The 20,532-nt window shown below is 49.1% G+C and overlaps 1 protein-coding gene across 1 annotated transcript in view; it reads left to right on the top strand.

The window, feature by feature from the left end:
- Positions 1 to 20,532, top strand: part of PARVA (parvin alpha) — a 56,891-nt gene that overhangs the window by 412 nt on the left and 35,947 nt on the right. The window lies entirely within an intron of this gene.

The raw sequence follows: 20,532 nt of genomic DNA, 5'->3' as shown, positions 1-20,532 counted from the left end.
TATTATTATGATCTCTGCTGTGATTGCATGTGATGTCACTGATACATTGTATATGATACTACAGATACATCATCACAGTCAGATATCATACATTGTACATCATGTTACTGATACATTGTTACAACACAAAGATAATTTACTCTGCTGCACTGGGACCCCCAGATTCTGCCCCCAGCTCCTGGCTGCTACCCCCATAATGTGGGACTCCCAATAATAAAGCTCAATCCTATTAAGATATACGGGGACCCCGAACATTGATCTGCAGGTTTCCCTATGTACCTGGTATACTGTAAACTACTGATAACTGAGGAAATATGGGGGGCCTCAGCCCATGACAACCCCATAGGGCCGCACCTAGTAATCAGTGTATGTAAGATGTCTTCCAGGGGATGCATATGGTTAGAGACTGCGGGCATGCTATAGGTGTGGTTGGAGACTGAAGATATGCTGTAGAAGACAGACTGGAGACTTGTTACATGAGACTGTTAGAAATCACTGCTATCACAGCCCCTGTACCCATCAACACTGCCAATACCCCCTGCAAGGGTCTAAGCAGGTACCAAAGTGCAGCATATGGCTCCTGGGCCGCAGGCAAGGCAACAGGGCTGTAAACCGGCACATTGTACTCTTTATTACTATTCTATTGTATTTTGCATGCTCATAAAATGAATATTCTGCAACTGCATATTGTGTATGAGACAATGTGAAATGATACAGTGATAAATATTGGTGTGTATCATATATTGGTTGTTACTGACGTACTTTGGGTTAGGGCTGCAACAACGAATCGATTATGAGAATAGTTAGCAACTATTCTTATTATCGATTAGTTGGTGTGGAGGGGAGAGATCTTTCTTAATGCAACTAATCGATTATGAGAATAGTTGGCAACTATTCTCATTATCGATTAGTTGGCATGGAGGGGAGAGGGAGAGAGAGATTTCTTAATGCAACTAATCGATTAATCGAAAAAACAATCGACAACTAATCGATTATGAAAATAATCGTTAGCTGCAGCCCTACTTTGGGGCATGACTATGATCGGGGGCAATAGCAAAATCATTATTACAGGACCTCCCTCCCCCCACGCTTTAATATCCATCTCAAATACTTCTCCTCTTGTGATCGCTAATCGCTTTCATAGAGTTTGTAGAAACGTTCCTAAACTATATATACAATGACATGTAAACCCTGAATCTATTTATCTGACAGACCTGATATAGGCAGCCCACCAGCCAACCTCAAGCAGTGCAAATGGCGGGGTGACAACACTACTACTGGTTAAGAGGCAGTGAGTTAGCGTTGTCAGCATTCAACAGGAAGTTCTGTTCAGGATCCCTAAGTAGGAAACTTTGCAACAGGTTCACCAAAAAAAAAAAGAAAAGTGTATACAGTGAGATATAATGATAAACATACGGAGAAGTCGATTTTGGGTTGATATACCATCTGTTTCCTGTGTATATAGATGTCTGTGGGCCCCCTGTATAGCCGGGCCTCATGGAAGGTGTATGTCTGCTTTGGTTGTGCTCTGTGATGTATTGGCATTGTTATATGCTTTATATTATTATATAGTATATGGTTACAGAGTGACTAGCGCGCTGATACAATGTTGATGATACCCCGCGATTATATGTAATAGAGAATAACACTTCCCAGGATAGAAATCCTCAGACCCATTCCTCGGGCGTTTCGCATGAACCATTTCTTGGCAAACCTGATCCATCGAGAGATCATTCATTCACAAAATATTTGTTGTTGTGTGATGTCAGTGCTGCGTCTGCATGTGCGTCTGCGTGTGCGTCTGCGTGCGATCGAGTACGATCTATCGATGATATAAATTTCAAGTCGTGAATTGCACACAGATGGTTTGTATGACCAGAAATGGGCAGATTACTGCAGGTTGCTCGTCCTGGAGATGTCGGTCTGTTGTGAGGATCACAATTCACACAATTCTTCTTCTATGAATGACTGAATAAGAATGTGATGTCATCGCGGCCTTCTAATGTCAGAATACGCTTTTGTTTCTCTATGTGAGGCATTTGTAGGGCCGGTAGGTGTTATAATAATAGAGATGGTCATGAGCACGTTTTGTATTTGGCCTTCTTGTTTATTCCGCACTCCCATTGTTGGTTGTTATTATTCTCCAGTTTATGATTCATTTCACTTGTTTATTTACTGTATATAGAAACTTTATTTACAAATTGAATGTTCACCTTTGTATGGGAATGCTGCAATATAACAGCCTCTGCCTACAGAGCTTGCTGGAATTGGTAGATCCCCAACAGAGTCCATGGTGAGTCCATGGTGGGTCTCTGGTGGGTTCATGGTGAGCCATGGTGGGTCTATGGTGAGTCTATGGTAAATCTGTGGTGAGTCCATCGTGAGTGACTGGTGAGTTCATGGTGGGTGGGTTCATGGTGAGTTCATAGTGAGTCCATGGAGAGTTCATGGTGAGTCCATGGAGAGTTCATGGTGAGTTTATAATGAGTTCATAGTGAGTTAATGATGAGTCCATAGAGAGTTCATGATGAATCCATGGTGAGTCCATGGTGGGTCCATGGTGGGTTCATGGTGAGTTCATGGTGAGTCCATGGAGAGTTCATGGTGAGTCCATGGAGAGTTCATGGTGAGTTTATAATGAGTTCATAGTGAGTTCATGATGAGTCCATAGAGAGTTCATGATGAATCCATGCTGAGTCCACGGTGGGTCCATGGTGAGTTCATGGTGAGTCCATAATGAGTTCATAAGACCATGGTGAGTCCATAATGAGTTCATGGTGGGTCCATAGTGAGTTCATGATGAATCCATGGTGGGTCCATGGTGAGTTCATGGTGAGTCCATAATGAGTTCAAGACCATGGTGAGTCCATGGTGGGTTCATGGTGAGTCCATAATGAGTTCATAAGACCATGGTGAGTCCATGGTGGGTTCATGGTGAGTCCATAATGAGTTCATGGTGGGTCCATAGTGAGTTCATGATGAATCCATGGTTAGTCCATCCCCTGTATAGCCGGGCCTCATGGAAGGTGTATGTCTGCTTTGGTTGTGCTCTGTGATGTATTGGCATTGTTATATGCTTTATATTATTATATAGTATATGGTTACAGAGTGACTAGCGCGCTGATACAATGTTGATGATACCCCGCGATTATATGTAATAGAGAATAACACTTCCCAGGATAGAAATCCTCAGACCCATTCCTCGGGCGTTTCGCATGAACCATTTCTTGGCAAACCTGATCCATCGAGAGATCATTCATTCACAAAATATTTGTTGTTGTGTGATGTCAGTGCTGCGTCTGCATGTGCGTCTGCGTGTGCGTCTGCGTGCGATCGAGTACGATCTATCGATGATATAAATTTCAAGTCGTGAATTGCACACAGATGGTTTGTATGACCAGAAATGGGCAGATTACTGCAGGTTGCTCGTCCTGGAGATGTCGGTCTGTTGTGAGGATCACAATTCACACAATTCTTCTTCTATGAATGACTGAATAAGAATGTGATGTCATCGCGGCCTTCTAATGTCAGAATACGCTTTTGTTTCTCTATGTGAGGCATTTGTAGGGCCGGTAGGTGTTATAATAATAGAGATGGTCATGAGCACGTTTTGTATTTGGCCTTCTTGTTTATTCCGCACTCCCATTGTTGGTTGTTATTATTCTCCAGTTTATGATTCATTTCACTTGTTTATTTACTGTATATAGAAACTTTATTTACAAATTGAATGTTCACCTTTGTATGGGAATGCTGCAATATAACAGCCTCTGCCTACAGAGCTTGCTGGAATTGGTAGATCCCCAACAGAGTCCATGGTGAGTCCATGGTGGGTCTCTGGTGGGTTCATGGTGAGCCATGGTGGGTCTATGGTGAGTCTATGGTAAATCTGTGGTGAGTCCATCGTGAGTGACTGGTGAGTTCATGGTGGGTGGGTTCATGGTGAGTTCATAGTGAGTCCATGGAGAGTTCATGGTGAGTCCATGGAGAGTTCATGGTGAGTCCATGGAGAGTTCATGGTGAGTTTATAATGAGTTCATAGTGAGTTAATGATGAGTCCATAGAGAGTTCATGATGAATCCATGGTGAGTCCATGGTGGGTCCATGGTGGGTTCATGGTGAGTTCATGGTGAGTCCATGGAGAGTTCATGGTGAGTCCATGGAGAGTTCATGGTGAGTCCATGGAGAGTTCATGGTGAGTTTATAATGAGTTCATAGTGAGTTCATGATGAGTCCATAGAGAGTTCATGATGAATCCATGCTGAGTCCACGGTGGGTCCATGGTGAGTTCATGGTGAGTCCATAATGAGTTCATAAGACCATGGTGAGTCCATAATGAGTTCATGGTGGGTCCATAGTGAGTTCATGATGAATCCATGGTGGGTCCATGGTGAGTTCATGGTGAGTCCATAATGAGTTCAAGACCATGGTGAGTCCATGGTGGGTTCATGGTGAGTCCATAATGAGTTCATAAGACCATGGTGAGTCCATGGTGGGTTCATGGTGAGTCCATAATGAGTTCATGGTGGGTCCATAGTGAGTTCATGATGAATCCATGGTGAGTCCATGGTGGGTCCATGGTGAGTTCATGGTGAGTCCATAAAGAGTTCAAGACCATGGTGAGTCCATGGTGGGTTCATGGTGAGTCCATAATGAGTTCATAAGACCATTGTGAGTCCATGGTGGGTTCATGGTGAGTCCATAATGAGTTCATAGTGAGTTCATGATGAGTCCATGGTGGGTCCATGGTAAGCCTTTGGTGGGTCCATGGTGAGTCAATGGGCAACATCAGTGGCATAACAATAGCCATAGCCTAAGCGGCTGCTATGGGGCCTGAGGGTGGAGGGTGGCGTCAGATGCACAGGAGGAGACAAAGCTGACAACACTTTTGCTACCTGACTTTAGTCATCGAAAGTAGGGAGGTCGCTGAGGGGCCCCATCAATATTTTGCTATGGGTCCCTAGAATCTACAGTTACACCCCGGGGCCACATACATAAATCGATCATTTGATGCAACTAGAATGATAGAATTGAATAAGAATCGTAAATCCCAGACAGTCTATTCCATTGACTTGGTGACCTTTCGATCAGTTTTGACACTAGCAAGTGGATCGGGAGTTCCAGAATGTTATTGATCGGATCTGATTGATCAAACGAATATCTGCAGATCATTGAGGTCACTTCTACCCAATGATCGATACGTGTATGGCCGCCATTGCAGGGAGTGGTGGATCGCTGTGTCTGTTCTCTGCAATGGAAAGTGAAGGAATGTCTGCTGATTGATCTGGAGCTCCGGGTCAGGCCCCTCCCCGTCTTGAGAAAGTTACAGCAATGAACCCGTTGTCCCCTGGGGGCCACAGGACTCGGTGTTTATAATCAGTAATTATGCAGGCTGAGTAAAGACTACAATTGTTTGGCTGATTCAGTCTCCGGCCTCTTTATATCCCTGTACAGCGATGGCGCCTATAGACATAACGGGGATCACATCTGATACAAACTTGCATAAGAGGAGAGAGCAGTAGGGAGCGGTTTTTACTACAGGAGGGGGCAGAGACAAGACCAGTCAACATGAATAAGGAGAGAGCAGTAGGGAGCGGTCTTTATTACAGGAGGGGGCGGAGACAAGACCAGTCACCTTGCATAAGAGGAGAGTGCAGCAGTGAGCGGTCTTTACTACAGGAGGGAACAGAGACAAGACCAGTCACCATGAATAAGGAGAGAGCAGCAGTGACCGGTCTTTACTACAGGAGGGGGCGGAGACAAGACCAGTCACCCTGAATAAGGAGAGAGCAGTAGTGAGTGGTCATTATTACAGGAGGGGGCGGAGACAAGACCAGTCACCCAGCACAAGGAGAAGAGCAGTAGGGAGCGGTCTTTATTACAGGAGGGGGCGGAGACAAGACCAGTCACCCTGCAGGAGAGAGAGCAGTAGTGAGCGGTCTTTATTACAGGAGGGGGCGGAGACAAGACCAGTCACCCTGCACGAGGAGAGAGAGCAATAGTGAGTCGTTTTTTTATTACAAGAGGGGGCGGAGACAAGACCAGTCACCTTGCATAAGAGGAGAGAGCAGCAGTGAGTGGTCTTTACTACAGGAGGGGGCGGAGACAAGATCAGTCACTCTGAACAAGGAGAGAGAGCAGTAGTGAGCGGTCTTTATTACAGGAGGGGGCGGAGACAAGACCAGTCACCTTGCATAAGAGGAGAGAGCAGCAGTGACCGGTCTTTATTACAGGAAGCTTCAAGTCTCACACTGGACTACTGCACAGATCTGAAAGATCTGATATACACAGAGGACACGGAGATAGAAGTGATGTTGTCCATACACAGCTAGATTTCTTGTGTTCAGCGTTGATGGAGGAATCTCCTCTGCTGGCTGTTGAATTCAGACAGCTGGCACCCGCAACTGGAAGTGGATCTCTTGGATGTATATGTAATAAACAGCTGATCATCCAGGGCCAGCGCTTGTAGCTACATTTGTGTTTTGTGGCCCCTGTATAAGTCTGGTTCAGTGGCTGTGGATGTGGCTGGGCTCTCGGGAGGGAGTTTGGGGCCCATTGCTGAGTCTCATTACACCAGTGTCGATGACTGAGTGCAGTGTCTCCTCTCTGTGGGTGCGTCTCAGACACATCACTCCGCAGGAATGCTGAAGGATAACAGTCTCCAGCTGCAGTGATGGGCGGAGTCTCCTTACAGGCGATGGAAGGCATGTGTATAGTAAATACGGAGGAGCTTAAGAGGCAAAGGAACTGCATACAAGTTTACAACCAGCAACCAACCAACCAGCAAGTGTTGCATCTTCTTCCTCACACTCCCAGCAAAGTGCAAATAAAAAGCATATAATGGAGCTGTTTTCCTTGGGAAAGGATTTGTATTTCTGTCCATCCAGTTCTAAGATTTACTCAGCTCTGTCACACATGGCAGGGGCAGGGGATCTGATTTTTCTCTCCTGCAGTTCACTAACACTGACAGGTCTTCTCCCCACCCCCCATCCCCGGTGACTGGGCAGTGAAAAGAAGACTGATGTGCTAATCTTTCTATCATTTTGCTCTCTCCTCCTATCAGCATGCTCCTTGTTAGCACATGAACACTGCAGGACAACCAATTTTCTCATTGTGCTGCTCTCCCTCCTCCCGTCTGAGTCAGACATCATTGTGGGTCAGTCAATGCTGTCATTCTAACACTGAACATGCTTACGGGTGAGTAGAGCAGAGAGATGTCCTGTCTGCAATATGAGGCAGGTCCTGAACTAGGCTGTAGTACCTAACTGCAATGCCGGGAGGTCTTGCTGGGGTGGCCATATGACAAGATTGGCTGAACCCGCTGCAAAGCTTTTGGCTGGAAAAATAATTAATATGAATACTATATGGCCAAAAGATTGTGGACACCTGACCATCACACCTATATGAGTTTGGTGGACATTCCATTCCAAAACCGAGTTTGGTGGCCATCCCATTCTAAGACCATGGGCATTAATATGGAGTTTGGTGGCCATCCCATTCTAAGACCATGGGCATTAATATGGAGTTTGGTGGCCATCCCATTCTAAGACCATGGGCATTAATATGGAGTTTGGTGGCCATCCCATTCTAAGACCATGGGCGTTAATATGGAGTTTGGTGGACATCCCATTCTAGAACCATGGGCGTTAATATGGAGTTTGGTGGACATTCCATTCCAAAAGCATGGCCATTAATATGGAGTTTGGTGGACGTCCCATTCTAGAACCATGGCCAGTAATATGGAGTTTGGTGGACATCCCATCCTAGAACCATGGCCAATAATATGGAGTTTGGTGGACGTCCCATTTTAGAACCATGGCCAATAATATGGAGTTTGGTGGATGTCCCATTTTAGAACCATGGCCAATAATATGGAGTTTGGTGGCCATCCCATTCTAGAACCATGGCCAATAATATGGAGTTTGGTGGCCATCCCATTCTAGAACCATGGCCAATAATATGGAGTTTGGTGGTCATCCCATTCTAGAACCATGGCCATTAATATCTGACCATCACACCTATATGAGTTTGGTGGACATTCCATTCCAAAACCGAGTTTGGTGGCCATCCCATTCTAAGACCATGGGCATTAATATGGAGTTTGGTGGCCATCCCATTCTAAGACCATGGGCATTAATATGGAGTTTGGTGGCCATCCCATTCTAAGACCATGGGCGTTAATATGGAGTTTGGTGGACATCCCATTCTAGAACCATGGGCGTTAATATGGAGTTTGGTGGACATTCCATTCCAAAAGCATGGCCATTAATATGGAGTTTGGTGGACGTCCCATTCTAGAACCATGGCCAGTAATATGGAGTTTGGTGGACATCCCATCCTAGAACCATGGCCAATAATATGGAGTTTGGTGGACATCCCATCCTAGAACCATGGCCAATAATATGGAGTTTGGTGGACGTCCCATTTTAGAACCATGGCCAATAATATGGAGTTTGGTGGATGTCCCATTTTAGAACCATGGCCAATAATATGGAGTTTGGTGGCCATCCCATTCTAGAACCATGGCCAATAATATGGAGTTTGGTGGTCATCCCATTCTAGAACCATGGCCATTAATATGGAGTTTGGAGGACACCCCTTCCTAGAACCATGGCCAATAATATGGAGTTTGGTGGACATCCCATCCTATAACCATGGCCAATAATATGGAGTTTGGAGGACACCCCTTCCTAGAACCATGGCCATTAATAGGGAGTTGGTTCCACTTTGTAGCTAGAACTGCCTCTGCTCTTCTGGGAAGACTTTCCACAAGATTCTGGAGGGTGTCTGTGGGCATTTGGTCCTATTTGTGAGGTCAGGTTCTGATGTTGGATGAGAAGACCATTCTCACAATTGGTGTTCCAATTCCTCCCAAAGGTGATCAGTCGGGTTGAAGTCGGAGCTCTATGCAGGACACTCGAGTTCCTCCACACCAAACTGGTCACACCATGTCCTTATGGAGCTGGCTTTGTACACAGGGGACAGTCATGGTGGAACAGAAAAGGGTCTTCACCAAACTGTTACCACAAGGTTGGATGTCCACCGTTGTCTACAATGTCTTTGTATCTTCTAGTAGTAATAATAGAACCCATCACTGGAGACCCCTGAACCCCATCATTTGGAGGGGAGTCCTCGTACTTTTGGCCGTATGGTGCAGGTCATCTGTATTCAGCATTTTTGGCAGCGTTCATTATAAATGTGCACCGTAGATGGTGACATATGATTGGCTGTCGCATTGCTTCCAGTCCATGGTACCGGCTCTGAGATCAGGACTCCGATGAGCCGTATGAATCTCGGAAGGAACGCATTGTCTTGTGTAACAGAAGTCACCGCTTCCCTATATGGCAGCGATTCCCAGAGCGAGATCCGGGGGCTGGAGGTAACATTACAAAGCAATGACACGTAGACGCCTACGGGAAGCAAACTGCGTTTTTTCAAGGCTCGGTTTATGGAGACAGAAAACCAAGTGTTTTTTTGGTGTCACCGCACCTCATCCCGAGCTGCACTATGCTTTCCCTCATTTTTCTGTCGTTTCAGAAGTTGTTTCCGATCTTCTATAAATCTGTAACTTTCATTAAAATAATCCCCAGTGATGCCACCATGATAGTCCTTGTTCAGGCACTTCCTGTTATAGGGTGACAAGGTTCTGTCCCTATCTCCCAATTGTGGTCGTGTGTCACAAGGACTTCCTGATGGAGACTATACATTTGGCCATTTCCACGCAGATGACGCTGGCGAACTCCACTGTTGTCTTCGGCTACATGTGTCTAAAGGTGAACTGGCTTACTTCCAAATTGCTCTATATATCCCGAGCAGCCGTTGGAGTTTGCCCGCTTCCCCCCACCCCCACACATTCCCAGTGGCTCACCACTATGTGGGTTGCCTCACTGGCCAATAGGAATGCGTGGGAGGCAGGAAGGGGCAGGTGAGCTCTGACACTACCCAAAACAGTCGCTCATTTGCCGGTTTGGCTCAACATTCGGGTTTGGATGGGGCTGTACAAACCAATGCCGGTATGCACACCTCTGGGTGCCTGCACTTCATATCTACATTGTTACATCTCAAGTCGGTTTGTGCAGCTTCCCTGTGTCTCCAGTGCAAGAAGTGGGTGCCCCACCCAGAGTCCCCAGTTCTCAAAAGGGACCCCAGGAAGGAGATCGGGATTATTCGGTATGGCATTTCCAGGTCATGCAATTTGAGGTCTATAGGCAGGGGGTGTGCAGGCAGAGCCGAGTCGAAGGCAGGAGGTCGAGGCAGGCAGGAGGCATAGCTGGGAGTATTATAAAGGGGTTTGTACATAGCTTCCTGAAACCATCACAGTGTCCTGCCTCAGCACTCCTCACAAGAGCCCTGAAGCAAGCAGTGGGCCGGCTCTTGGGAGGAGTTATGCAAATATCAAAATGCCTTGATGGGCGGGTATCAGTTTGAAGGAATGGGGTTCCTAGGTAAGCTACAATTGCATGCACACCGCCTTAGGTAATGTGCACATGTGATGTTGAGCCTCCATGATTGAACCAATGATTAAAGGGGAGGGCCAGGGACAGTTAGGCTGGGGAGGAAAGTGCTAGAAAACGCTGGATGTCCTCCAGCTATGAAATGAGGCGGGCCCTATCTTATATCCTGCAGCTTCTAATGCACATTGTGAGAAGCTCCCGGTGCACAGTGACATCAGAGGGAGAGGAGAGGAGCCGAGACATCTGTGCAAGACTGAAGGGGAGGCCGGAGGTCAGATATAAGACTGAAGGGGAGGCCGGAGGTCAGATAGAAGACTGAAGGGAAGGACGGAGGTCAGATAGAAGACTGAAGGGAAGGACTGAGGTCACATATAAGACTGAAGGGAAGGACGGAGGTCAGATAGAAGACTGAATGGAAAGGACGGAGGTCAGATAGAAGACTGAAGACTTATCGGACCCGCCTGTCACACCCTTGGGGCCGGCCATGTAAAGTTATATAGCTCTGAGGCCACCGGGGAAGTTTATTATACTGAACACATTTCTTCAGTCTTGTACCAACAGACATTCTGATTTCACACATCTTGATGAGATATCCGGGAGCGAGTCACCAGGGCCGGCCGCCGGCTGCCACCTCACTCACTCAGTTGGTTGGGAAAAGGCGTCAAGATTCATAAATCCTTAGAGAGGAGATGAGAGATCTGCCAGTCCCTGAATGCAGCTTGTAGCATGGCGGACAGTCCCTTAAAGCTGAACTCCAGGCAGACGATTAAAGGAGAACTATGGGGTCAGTGCTTTTCCCCATAGTTCTCCTAAGTGTCACAAAGTAGCGTCCCCCCATCACCCAGAGCTCTGTATATAGGGAGCTACAGCTTGCGGTATACTGAGACGCCGCAGCCGGGACAGATCCCGGCATTACTGTCTGGATCCACCCAGCTGCGTGAGTGACAGCTGGCTCTGCCTATCTAGAGGCAGAGCCAGCTGTACCCGCCCCCTCCCCCGTCCGTTCCGCCAGTCAGCGCTGGCGGATTGGAGCGGGGAGGGGGTAATCCAGCCCCTCCCCTGTCACGGCTCTCTGCAGGGTTAGATCGAGAAGTAACAGATGTCACAGATCTACTGAGCCGACCTGTGACAGTTTCATTGTCACAGGTCGGCTCAGATTATGTTACACCCACACGTAGTACACCATTCATATATGGGGTGTAACATGTAACATGGCCGCATACAACATACCCCAAAATTTAACTGCGGGGTGCTTCTGGGGTGCAGCATCCTGTTGTTATTTGATTTTGTTTGATCACGGGTGCAATGCTCTGCAGGCCTTGGAGCTAGATGCATATTTTTTTATTAAATGCAAATTTTTTCCAAAAGGAGTTTAAAGTGACACAAAACTCCGGAGATAAATTTTAAAAATACATTCAAGTCCCCGAACTCTGAACAACAACATATCTTATTTGTGTATCACTCGGCTGTAGATCCTCCAATCATCTCTGAATTGGTGCCGACACTGTCCTTCCTTCTGGAGGGGGGGCTACGTCTGTTCCCCATGGTCCCTGTGTGTGTTGTAAAGTAGTCACCACCCCAAGCTCCCCCCCGGGATGGACTACAATCTCAATATAAATTAGTAGGGATGTACTGATACCGTTTTGTTGGTATCGAGTACAAGTACCCATTCTTTGCTTTCTGTACTCGCCGATACCGTAAAACCGATACCATTGCTTCCGCTGGCATGGAGCCGGCTTCCCGGGCAATTAGAAAGTCGGGGCGGTGAGTAATAACATGCTGCCCGGCTTCCTTATTTTTCGGGAAGACGCCTCCATGTTGTTTGGCCGGCTTGATTGTGATTGGCTGGTAAACCGGCTATTTTAGTTAGTATCGAGTACGGATATTTATATGTCAGTACTCGCCGGTACTGAGTACTCCTGCTAGCATGGAGTTGGCTACCTGGGCAATTGGGAAGTCGGACAGCTTGTCATCACCCGCCGCCGCTTCTTGATTGCCCGGGAAGCCGGCTCCATGCTGTTTGGCTGGCTCAATGCTGATTGGCCAGGAGGCCAGCTTCCCAGACAATCAGCATGGAGCCGGCTTCCCGGGCAATCAGAAAGTCGGGGCGGTGAGTAATGACATGCTGCCCGACCTCCTGATTTCTCGGGAAGCCGCCTCCATGTTGTTTGGCCGGCTTGATTGTGATTGGCCGGTAAACCGGCTTCCCAGCCAATCAGCATCAGGCTGGCCGGGTGACGAGTAATGACCCACCTCCAGGCTTCCTATTTGATGCTGATTGGCTGAAAAGCCGGCTTCCAGGGCAATCAGCATCGAGACGGCTGTTTTGGTATCAGGGAAGGTATCGGAGCATTTGGGTGAGTACGAGTACCTGCCTAAATACTCGCTATCGGCACTGGTGCATCCCTACAAATGAGAAAACTAAACATGAGATTGTAGTTGCTGCCTCATTATAGGATAAAGGATATTCATATGCTCCTCGGCTCCATCTAGTGGCGGACAGTATTTGCCCAGCTATACACTGGATGGAAGATTTGTACATCAGCCCCTATGTATCACTTTAGGATGAGATAACTGCTGTTGGATTTATGTTTTCTATGAGGTTCAGCAATTCTTACTCTGTCTTTCCAGACACCTCCCCAGACTCGGCCTGCTATGTCCTCGGAGGGGATTGTTGGACAGGAAGTCAGCTATGTGTAGGAAATGTCTTAGCCATGAGCACACATTCTCCCATAGCTACAATCTGACCTCCGTCCTGATGACACGCATTGTCTTCTGCTCCGGCCTGGAGGACCAGATGACAGATGTGCCGTGGGGGGTCGGAGCGCTCTCACACGGGTCACTTTCATTAGATCATGCATGGAAAGCTCCTGGAATATTCAGGGGGCCGAATGATGATGATGATGATGGCAACATGGAGGATTTATTAAAATAATTGTAATAGTAATCAGTTAGGCCCCATTCCCACTAAGCGATTTATCGCGCGATTTCCGCCGCGATATCGCGCATTTTTGCTGCGCGATATCGCGAGCAGTCGCCGGCCAATGCCATTTTAGCTCCATGTCGTCCGTCGCTGTCGCTCCAGCAGGACCCTTTTTTCAGCGGATTTTGCGTGATTTTTCAATTTTTTTAATGGAGCCCGGCGGTGAAGGTCGCGCTACCGTCACTGGATCGTCGCTGGAACGTCGCCCCGAATGTCGCGCTATCCCGGCCGCGCGGACCTGCTGGCCGGGATAGCTTCCCAGACAATCAGCATTGAGCCGGCTTACCCGCCAATCAGGAAGACTGAAGGGGAGGACGGAGGTCAGATATAAGACTGCAGAGGAGGACAGAGGTCAGATATAAGACGGAAGAGGAGGACAGAGGTCAGATAGAAGACTGAAGGGAAGGTCGGAGGTCAGATAGAAGACTGAAGGGAAGGACGGAGGTCAGATAGAAGACTGAAGGGAAGGACGGAGGTCAGATAGAAGAAAGAAGGGAAGGACGGAGGTCAGATATAAGACGGAAGAGGAGGACAGAGGTCAGATAGAAGACTGAAGGGAAGGACGGAGGGCAGATAGAAGACTGGAGGGAAGGACGGAGGGCAGATAGAAGACTGGAGGGAAGGACGGAGGGCAGATAGAAGACTGGAGGGAAGGACGGAGGGCAGATAGAAGACTGGAGGGAAGGACGGAGGTCAGATATAAGAGTGAAGGGGAGGACGGAGGTTAAATATAAGACTGAAGGGAAGGACAGAGGACCGATATAAGAGTGAAGGGGAGGCCGGAGGTCAGCTTTAAGATTCTCCTTGTATTCACACCTATGTATGAACAGATGTGATTTATTTCTCATCCTAGCATACCACGGGGGCTTTTATCTAGAAAGCATTCAGCCGATTCCTAAGAGCTGACATGCAAATCTGAACGTTAAATGGAAAGATGTTAGGAGAGCGGCCATTGTGAATGAAAAGCATTCTAAGTGCGCGCTGGAGAGAGGAATACGGCCCATGAATTGCCGGCGATAATACGTTCATTTACGGGGTGTGAAAAGGGAGAATGTTCGAAATTCCTTCATTCCCGTCGCCAATGGATGTTAAACAGTTTGATGCACGGGCGGCGCGATTGAAGGTCACGCTGTACGTGCGCACACAAGGGACGGCATTGATGGGGCGGCGACACAGTCAGAATGCGCGAGGAAAATAACCGGCAGGTTTTCAATGGCAGCTCCTGTCGCCCTGAACGCCGCCGCGCTCCGCTCTCTATACGCGAATTCCGCAGGAATCCGGAGTATGTGTCTTTGAAGAGACGATTTTTGCAGAGAACGCGGGGTTATAAAAGCAAAATAGCATTGAAATTCCTGCGGTAATTCAGCTCGCAAACGCGTGATTCACCGACGCGTTCCCTTGAGTCCCGGGGGTGGGGGGGGGGCGACAATAGAGAGCGATGGAATAAGAGGTGTTATTGAAGAATAATGTGTTTAACTTGTTGATTCAACCCTTGCTGCTCCAGATCTAGCTATGGCGGTGGCTGAGGCAATGACAGTTCCCATGGCTTCTATGGGGCCCGGGGCCCCCCACTGTGTGTCTCCTTTTCCTCCTCTTGCTGCAGCTGCCTTGGCGACTTTAGGGCATAGATGGGGCAGCGCAGCCAGTGCCACAGTGTAGGCAGGTGCATACATGTAATGTTGAAGGCAGGGGCCGAACTATGAATCATGGGGCCCCGTAGCAAAATTATGAAGGGGCCCTTTGTCTGTATCAGCTGGCAGTGTCAATTGTGACCAGTCCCTAGACTTTTACCCACCAGAAGCTGATGGAGATGGGAGGGGGATGTGGGGTTGCTGGTGGTGGTGGTGGAGTGATGCCGCCTACCCCGCTCGGCATCCCGCTCAGCTCCTGGCAACCAGTGACATCACTGGTTGCTAGGAGCTGGATGGGATGCCAGCCAGAACATCCCCGGTGGCTAAAAGCTGAGTGGGGAGATGTGTAAGGGCCAAGCACATCTCCCCGCTCAACTCTTAGCAACCTGGGGCGCTCTTGACCGGAAAGTGGGGCACCAACAACATTGGCCATGCCGCTCTACCTGCTGCCCCCCCCCCACATGACCCAAAGAAATGGCGCCTGAGGCAACAGCCCCATTTATGGGATGTCCCTGATTGTGCCAATACATATGCACAATTGTGAATTGAAGCCAAATGAACATAAAATCGAGCACATGATTCTTCTTCAAGCTAAATTGTAGTGCAATTTCGCTGACTTCCCTATGCTCACCCCGAGCGACTGGTACTGGAGTGGTGCTGAGACGGGAAGGTCGTCCTCTGCTACATCACGATTGACCTGTGGAGTAACAATAGCCATGGCAGCCCAGGTGCCTCCAATGGGACCCGGGATAGGAAGGGGGGCCCAATAGGGAAAAATAAACGGTGAGCACGCCGGCAGCCTCTTCCTCTCTGCTTAGCTAGGTGGAGGGAAGAGGCAGCTTCTCCCGGCTCAGTCTTACTCTGTGTAGAAGCTTATCACAAGTAGACACCCCGATGTGCAGATCAGCGGAGGTTCGCGGGTAATACCTGATCTACGTTGTAGCGCAAATATTAGTTTATAGGTCGCGGAAGCTGCTACATTCCTATGACAAATAGCAGTTTGCCATTGAAACAGCCAACGCATTTCGGGGGGCTCACACGACAACCCCCTTTATCAGGGCTTATTAAGGGAGAACAAGTATCAGGACTGTGATGGCTGCTAAATCAGCTGCTGAAGAGCTCAATGCATTCCCAACACACTGGATACAACGTATCCAATTTCAATCCACCGTAGTCCTAAAACATGTTCTCCCTTAGGCTGGGTTCACACCTAGGCGTATCGAACATGCACGTTTGTCGCGCGTTTCGTGACGTGCGTTTTTACCGCGATTTGCTTTAAAAAAAACACGTGACAAACGCGCGTTTCCGAGGGCTACTTGGCTGTATCCCAATGGAAACGCACGACAAAAACGCCCCAAAGAAGCTCCTGTACTTCTTTGGGCGTAGGGTGTTTTGTGGCGCGTTCATACGGCCTATAATACACCCAGGTGTGACCCCTACCCATAGGAAATAATGGGATTTCTGTGTTTCAGCGTTTTGCAGAGCGTTCGAACGCGCTACAACACGCCCAGGTGTGAACCGGGCCTTAATAAGCCCGACAGTTGCTTGAGAGAGATAGAGGAGGGCACTCGGCGGGCATACCTTGTCCCGCCAGGTGAATGTCCCCTCCTCTCTAGCCAAGATGGCCGCCGGCAGGTAACAGCGTGTGATGTCATCACACGCGTGCGCGGTGATGTCGCGCGCATGCGCAATGGCGTCACAGCAGGGTGTCACCCGGTACCCGCTCCGGGTGACACCCTGCCTAGGGACATGGGGGACTATACATTTATTGCAGAGATGTTCTGAAGACTTTGTTAGAAATGTCGGGTGGGGGGAGGGGAGGGCGTTGTAACTTGTGACAACTTGGCATCGTATCCAAAAACAAATTGTACTTTGTGGGCGGGCAGAGTCGATGTCACCTACGGGAAAGGAAGACAAAGCTGCGCGGGTGGCGAAGACAGCCCGAGCTACAACACGAAGTTTGCAGGAAGCCGGCGGGTCTTTTGTGTGCGCGCGATCGGGGACCTTTCCTCTCCAAAGCCTCGCCGAGTGTCATCCGGGCAGCGCGATAAACATTTTAAAAGCAGCATTGTGTGCCGCGCAGAGTTACGGCAGGGGGAAAAGCGATTCATTCACTGCGATAGGCCGGGGGTGGTTCACCGACGCGCGAGCCGCAGAGAAGGTTTAGACTTGGCTACCTTGACACGCCGAAGAGACGGCGAATTTCCTCTGCCATCTATTGTCTCGCTGAACAAAGTTACGTTTTTCAGCCGCGCGATTTTTTTTTTCCTGTCTCTTTTTCTCTCTCCGTCTGTGCGAAGTTGTAGAAATGCCCCTTAGACCTTCGTAATGCGGCCTCCATAATGAATCTCATTTCACAGGTTCAGCCGACAAGTTTCAAGGTGTTCTTATTCTCTTTTGCTTTTTTTTTTTGTTTGTTTCTTTCGCGTATTGTTCTGTGTTTGTAGTTTTCTCTTCCGTTCGCACGGCGCTGAAATATATTGTGGACAGAGGTGGCTCTAGAGTTTGTGAGGCCTTAGGCGAGATGGTGAGACCCCACAGGGGGTTAAACCAGGGCTCTTTAGGGTCTCCCCAGGGCTCTGTGGGGTCTCACCAAGGCTCTCTAGGGTCTCACTAAGGCTCTCTAGGGTCTAATCAGGGCTCTATAGGGTCTCACCAGGGCTCTGTGGGGTCTCACCAGGGCTCTGTGGGTTCTAACCAGCCTGGTGAGACCCCACAGAGCCCTGGGGAGACCCCAAAGAGCCCTGGTTAAATCTCTAGGGTCTCACCAGGGCTCTCTAGGGTCTCACTAAGGCTCAATGGAGTCTTACCAGGAAAAGGTGATGTCTCTTCGCATTGGCTGGTGGTCAGAGCTTCAGAAAGTCGAGTGGATATACAAAAGAAACGGATGAGCTCTCAGTTTGACACCGGCAGGGCAAATTAGGTGGCCGCGAGGTCCTTTGGAGCACGAGGCCTTTGGCGACCGCCTAATTTGCCTAATTGAAGAGCCGCCTCTGATTGTGGAGCAAAGTCCCGTGCTCACCAACATTATGGTCCCGGATCCCAGGACACTTCACTCAACCCGAGGTCTATATTTTGTCCACCCATGTTCCGGGTGGGAACCTTGCCGGTGTTCTATCAAAGATTGTGACTGGGTTGGAATGTGTGACAAGTCACGTGGTCACACATTTTAAGGTAACCCCGCCCATTTTTTCGGCGTTGGACTATGTGACCGGCAAAAGGTGAAGAATTCCAAAGCTTTCTCAGCTGTTCCGGGGCAGAGCGGAATCACAGATTGTATGTGCAGGAAAACCGATCTGCCCTGAAACAGCTGATCGGTCCTGTGTGCTCCCAGTGTGCAGTGACATCAGAGGGAAGGACAGAGGTCAGATATTATCAACTCCCCACTGAACCCTACTTTAACCAGGGCTCTGTGGGGTCTCAACAGAGCTCTGAGGGGTCTCACCAGGCTGGGGAAATTGCAAATAGCCATGGTGGGACCCCATAGAGCCCTGGTGAGAGACGGAGGTCAGATAGAAGACTGAAGGGAAGGCCGGAGGTCAGATAGAAGACTGAAGGGAAGGCCGGAGGTCAGATAGAAGACTGAAGGGAAGGCCGGAGGTCAGATAGAAGACTGAAGGGAAGGCCGGAGGTCAGATAGAAGACTGAAGGGAAGGCCGGAGGTCAGATAGAAGACTGAAGGGAAGGCCGGAGGTCAGATAGAAGACTGAAGGGAAGGCCGGAGGTCAGATAGAAGACTGAAGGGAAGGCCGGAGGTCAGATAGAAGACTGAAGGGAAGGCCGGAGGTCAGATAGAAGACTGAAGGGAAGGCCGGAGGTCAGATAGAAGACTGAAGGGAAGGCCGGAGGTCAGATAGAAGACTGAAGGGAAGGCCGGAGGTCAGATAGAAGACTGAAGGGAAGGCCGGAGGTCAGATAGAAGACTGAAGGGAAGGCCGGAGGTCAGATAGAAGACTGAAGGGAAGGCCGGAGGTCAGATAGAAGACTGAAGGGAAGGCCGGAGGTCAGATAGAAGACTGAAGGGAAGGCCGGAGGTCAGATAGAAGACTGAAGGGAAGGCCGGAGGTCAGATAGAAGACTGAAGGGAAGGCCGGAGGTCAGATAGAAGACTGAAGGGAAGGCCGGAGGTCAGATAGAAGACTGAAGGGAAGGCCGGAGGTCAGATAGAAGACTGAAGGGAAGGCCGGAGGTCAGATAGAAGACTGAAGGGAAGGCCGGAGGTCAGATAGAAGACTGAAGGGAAGGCCGGAGGTCAGATAGAAGACTGAAGGGAAGGCCGGAGGTCAGATAGAAGACTGAAGGGAAGGCCGGAGGTCAGATAGAAGACTGAAGGGAAGGCCGGAGGTCAGATAGAAGACTGAAGGGAAGGCCGGAGGTCAGATAGAAGACTGAAGGGAAGGCCGGAGGTCAGATAGAAGACTGAAGGGAAGGCCGGAGGTCAGATAGAAGACTGAAGGGAAGGCCGGAGGTCAGATAGAAGACTGAAGGGAAGGCCGGAGGTCAGATAGAAGACTGAAGGGAAGGCCGGAGGTCAGATAGAAGACTGAAGGGAAGGCCGGAGGTCAGATAGAAGACTGAAGGGAAGGCCGGAGGTCAGATAGAAGACTGAAGGGAAGGCCGGAGGTCAGATAGAAGACTGAAGGGAAGGCCGGAGGTCAGATAGAAGACTGAAGGGAAGGCCGGAGGTCAGATAGAAGACTGAAGGGAAGGCCGGAGGTCAGATAGAAGACTGAAGGGAAGGCCGGAGGTCAGATAGAAGACTGAAGGGAAGGCCGGAGGTCAGATAGAAGACTGAAGGGAAGGCCGGAGGTCAGATAGAAGACTGAAGGGAAGGCCGGAGGTCAGATAGAAGACTGAAGGGAAGGCCGGAGGTCAGATAGAAGACTGAAGGGAAGGCCGGAGGTCAGATAGAAGACTGAAGGGAAGGCCGGAGGTCAGATAGAAGACTGAAGGGAAGGCCGGAGGTCAGATAGAAGACTGAAGGGAAGGCCGGAGGTCAGATAGAAGACTGAAGGGGAGGACGGAGGTCAGCTCTTTATTTTGCTCAGAGTTCCACTTTAAGTCTGCGGTTGGCTCGCCCTTTATTGGCAGACAATTCGGTTTCACATGTTGAAGGAGATTTTCTTTTTTTAATGACTTGTTACATATGATATTTATTGGCATGATGTGAATGATTTTCGGTGACAGATTCTCTTTCATATGATTTGGCGTTGCGCGTTCTCCCGGCAGACGATCTCCTCTAAGTGACGGTTCGGCTCAGGGGGCGTGTCCTATTGTATTCTCCCTCTCGTTTTATTGGTCCCGACGGCTTCAAAGTCCCCGTGACCTCGGCGTGACCGGAGAGGACGGCGGATTCCAGGAACTTGCGGGATTTCTGCGGAAACTATAAAACGGGATTTATGGGAGCGGTGACACTGAGTGATGGAAAATGCGGATGACGAATCGCACCGCGCTGCTGATTTTATTT

Source organism: Nanorana parkeri, unplaced genomic scaffold, assembly GCF_000935625.1.
Source record: "Nanorana parkeri isolate BGI_ZX_2015 unplaced genomic scaffold, ASM93562v1 scaffold10, whole genome shotgun sequence".
Lineage (NCBI taxonomy): Eukaryota > Metazoa > Chordata > Amphibia > Anura > Dicroglossidae > Nanorana > Nanorana parkeri.
This window is presented reverse-complemented; position numbering and strand designations above follow the sequence as displayed.